The 4,353-nt window shown below is 32.8% G+C and overlaps 1 pseudogene; it reads right to left on the reverse strand.

The window, feature by feature from the left end:
* Positions 1–1,509: 1,509 nt before the first annotated feature.
* Positions 1,510–1,787, reverse strand: LOC129502962 (60S ribosomal protein L37a-like; annotated as a pseudogene).
* Positions 1,788–4,353: the final 2,566 nt, after the last annotated feature.

Here is a 4,353-nt window from a genome sequence, read left to right on the forward strand (position 1 = left end):
CTGGGTGTGTGGGGCTGTAAACAATATAGGATTTCCAAAAATCCCATCCTTCCCTCTAGGAGATCCAGACTTGTTGGACATGAACAAATTCCATGTTGTTTTAGAATCTTTGAAAGTATGCCATGATTTTAACTTTAATTTTTATTTGTGAAATTATAGGGGATAACCATATCTTTCTTGTTCTTGCACATAACCGTATCTTTCTTGCTCTCCATTTTGACAAACATTTTATTATTTAAGGAGTGAATGCCTATTTTTGGCTCATGGAAACCCACGTTTAGTGGTCGCAACATTTAAAAAATTTGATGCATATTCTTTTCAAATATTTGAGTTGATACATATTCATGCATCACCTGTCTTCCCATCTGTCTATCTCTGTTCATCCATCCATCCACCTCTCTCCATGTTAGTGCTTACGAGCACAAGCTTTAGAGCCAACTAGATTCAGTTTTCTACCCAGCCAGTTCTAGCTGTCTAGCCTCAGGCAGGTTTCTCGGCTGCTCAGTTTTGTCTCTCAAGGGTTGACATTTGATATGATAGAACTGGTGTGTCGATTAAATGAGTTAATGTAAATAAACTGCTTGAAAGAATTCTTGCCAGAGAGTAAAATTCTCAATTAATGCCTATTCTTATTCACACACAAATATAACCCACACACATTTCAACTTAAATGGAGAGCACACTTATATGTGGCTTGCTTTTAAATGAATAGATTATGATCAACTTTCAGGTAAGTATGCATAGATTTATCTCATTAAAATTAATAATAACCTCATGGTGTTAATATGCCATTTTCTACTTAAATAATTTTAGTTGTTTTAAAATGCACCTATTCAAATAATACATCAATAAACACATTTCTATGCATATTGTTCTCTATATGTACTTGTCACTATTTCTGTAGGAGAGATTTCTAAAAGTGGAATTTCTGGGTCAAATGAATTCTACATTTTAAAAAATGTTAAGATATTAACAAATTATATTCTTTAGGGGCACTTGGTGGCTCAGCCAGTTGGACAGCTGCCTTCAGCTCAGGTCATGATATCGCGGACCTGGGATCCAGCCCCTCATCGGGCTCTCTGCTCAGCAGGGAGTCTGCTTCTCCCAATCTCTGCCTGTGGTTCCTATTGCTTGTGCGCTCTCTCTCTCTCTCTCTCTCTCTCTCTCTCTCTCTGTCAAATAAATAAATACAATCTTTAAAAAAATTGCATTCTCTAAAACAATGTAAGAGTATCTATTTTCCCATTCCTTAGCACTGAATGTTAATCTTTCTTTTTTTTTTAATGTTAATCTTTCATTGAAAAACAAATTGCTTCCAATCTGATGTATGAAAATTTTATCTCATTTTTTGAAAATTTGTGTATTTGTGATTATTAGTGAGGTTGAGCACCTTTCTATGTATTTTTAACCTGTTTATATATCTTATGGGAATTTCATGTTTTTAAAAAATTTTATTACATAAATTAACCCATTTATTAGAGGCTACCAATGTTTCAAATGGTGGAGCTTCTACTGGTCTTTCAACTCCTTTAGTCGTCTGATGGCAGACTTTACTGTGACGGCAGAAGTGCTGTTGTACGTCCAGGTGCCACCACTACCGTCTTCATGCAGGAACCACAATGCCAGATGCCCACAGTTCGCCTTTTCATCTTGGTTTTGCCACAGAAGGAGCAGGTGTACTTGGCGTGCTGGCTAATTTCAATCATCTTCACCATTTTCCTGAGGGAGGCACCATAACGGGTTCGGTATTTACCTATGATTCTGATCTTCTTGGTACGGTTAGCCATGTCGCCAAAAACCGGTTCTGAGCCCAGAGTGGAAGAGCAGAATTTCATATTTATTTTATTTGCATCAATGTCCGCTGAACTACACATTTTTTTCATAGTTTGCAGATGAAGAATATTTTTGCTTTCACATGGGTTGCAAATGTATCATTTATTTTCCTCCTTTATTTCTCCTTAGGAAGTCCTTTCTAACCTGACGTTAAATATCATTCACATATGCCGTATTGTAATAATTTGGCAGTTTTGTATTGTCTCCTTATATCTTTTTAGTCCATGTGAAACATATTTTGTGTTGTCATATGATGTAGAAATATGAATCCTTCCCCAAAATGATAGCCATATTTCTCAATATGATTTTTTCTATAACCCATAAATATTGATTCAAAATATCATATTTATTATACATAAATTCTTATTTCTTAGCTTTCTATCTAATCTACTTATTTATTCATTTATCTGTAACATGCTTCTTTTATCATGATAATTATTTTTCCCTTTAACTTCTGCTATGACAGGTCTTCACTAAATATTTTTTCCAGAATTTTCTTATCAATTCTCACATATTTTTCCATGTAAAATTAAAAATCAGTTGAACATTAACTTTTTTTTTTTAAGATTTTATTTATTCATGAGAGACAGAGACACAGGCAGAGGGAGAAGCAGGCTGCATGCAGGGAGCCAGATGTGGGACTCGATCCCGGGACTCCAGGATCACACCCTGGGCTGAAGGGGGCGCTAAACTGCTGGGCCACCGGAGCTGCCCAACATTAACTTTTAACATAAGTTTAATCTACTGTTCTGGGAACATGATGTAATCATGGCATTTGGTCATGTCTTGGTCAAGAGTATTTCAGAATTTAAAAAAATTCTTATTCCTAGACTTTTCATGATTGAATATATGATACATTTGTGTTTTCCCATATGTTGTGTGCTTGCATATGACTATATATATAGTTTATGTATGTATATAATATACATGTGGTTTTATTTTTTGTACTCCTATTCCAATAATAGGTTCACCTTCAAAATTAAAGGAGTAGAAACTACACAATTCCAATATATGGTAAAAAAAAATATGATAATCTTTAGAAGTTACTAAAAGTTATAATTTAGAAAAATTTGGAGTTATTGGAAAGTTTTTCATAATAACATTGAATGAAAGAAAAAATGTCAAATACAAAGTTGTATTTTCATATTTGGTTAAATTGCAAATAAGCAGATTACTTTTGAATATTTTGTGTGTGGCATATACTGTGTACATGTTTTCATATGTATTTCCAGTTTTATTTCACAACAATCATTTGTGAGAGGCCCTATTATTATCATTTCCATTTTTTTTTAAGATTTTTGTTTATTTATTCATGAGAGACACAGAGAGCAAGGAAGAGACACAGGCAGGGAGGAGAAGCAGGCTCCATGTAGGACCCCAATGGAGGACTCAAACCTGGAACCCTGGGATCACATCCTGAGCTGAAGGCAGATGCTCAACCGCTGAGCCACCCAGGTATCCTTATCATTTCTATTTTCAAGAAGGGAAAACTTAGGTATGGAAGGGATAAGAAACTTGGACAAGGTTGTTTGTACTCAGTGCTGAGCTGGTATCTGAATCCAAGCAATCGGAGTTATGAGCTCACCATCTAAACCATAGAGACCAAGAAAAAAATAATAAAATAAAATAAAATAAAATAAAATAAAATAAAATAAAGTAAACCATAGAGACCATTCAAACATCTACAAACTTCAGGATATCTAGGCCCTAACTGGACGAGGTTGCCTAATTTTTGAAGAATAGTAAATTGATTTGACATGTATTTAGATTTATTTTAGCCACACTGTTGTTCTTTAATCTTAGAATCAAATACAGAGATTGAGAGACGATGGGACTCTAGGGAATATATAGTTCTTGATTCCAGTAGTTACATAAATATTTGAAAAATCAAAGATAATATTTTAAATAAATTAATGTCTATAAGTTTGAAATTCAAAGCAAATGGATATATTTCTAGAAAATATAAAGTGTCAAAATTAACACAAGAAGAAATAGAAATAAAAAAAAGAAAAAATAGAAATCTTAATTGACCAATGTATTTTAAATAAACAACATTGCTTTAAAACATTTTCTACCTAGAAGTTTTACATGTGAATTTTACCATGTAAACATAGGCTAGTTTGTCTAGGAAACAGAAAAAAAAAGCTGCTAAAGTATTTTAATGAGCCTATTATAGCATACAAATACCAATAAAGACAGTTTAAGAAAATAAAACTTTGGTTCAGTTTCATTTGTGAACAGCAATATTAATATTATCAATAAAATTTTATCCAACGAAATAAAAATGTGTTTTGTTTAAAATAATAATAATTTCAATAGATCAAAAAGAAATAAAATCCCCACATGTTCAGCATTCTTAAAAGACTAGGTAGAAAGGGGATTTTCTTACTCTAATGACAAAATAATAAATTATAGCAATAACACATCAAATGAAAAAAATTTTAGAAGGATTTCATTTAAGATTGGAAAAAAATATAGACCAAGTATTTCACTACTATTCAACAGAACACAGAAAGTCTT

The sequence above is a fragment of the Nyctereutes procyonoides genome, unplaced genomic scaffold (genome assembly GCF_905146905.1).
Source record: "Nyctereutes procyonoides isolate TBG_1078 unplaced genomic scaffold, NYPRO_anot_genome, whole genome shotgun sequence".
NCBI classification, from domain to species: Eukaryota; Metazoa; Chordata; class Mammalia; order Carnivora; family Canidae; genus Nyctereutes; species Nyctereutes procyonoides.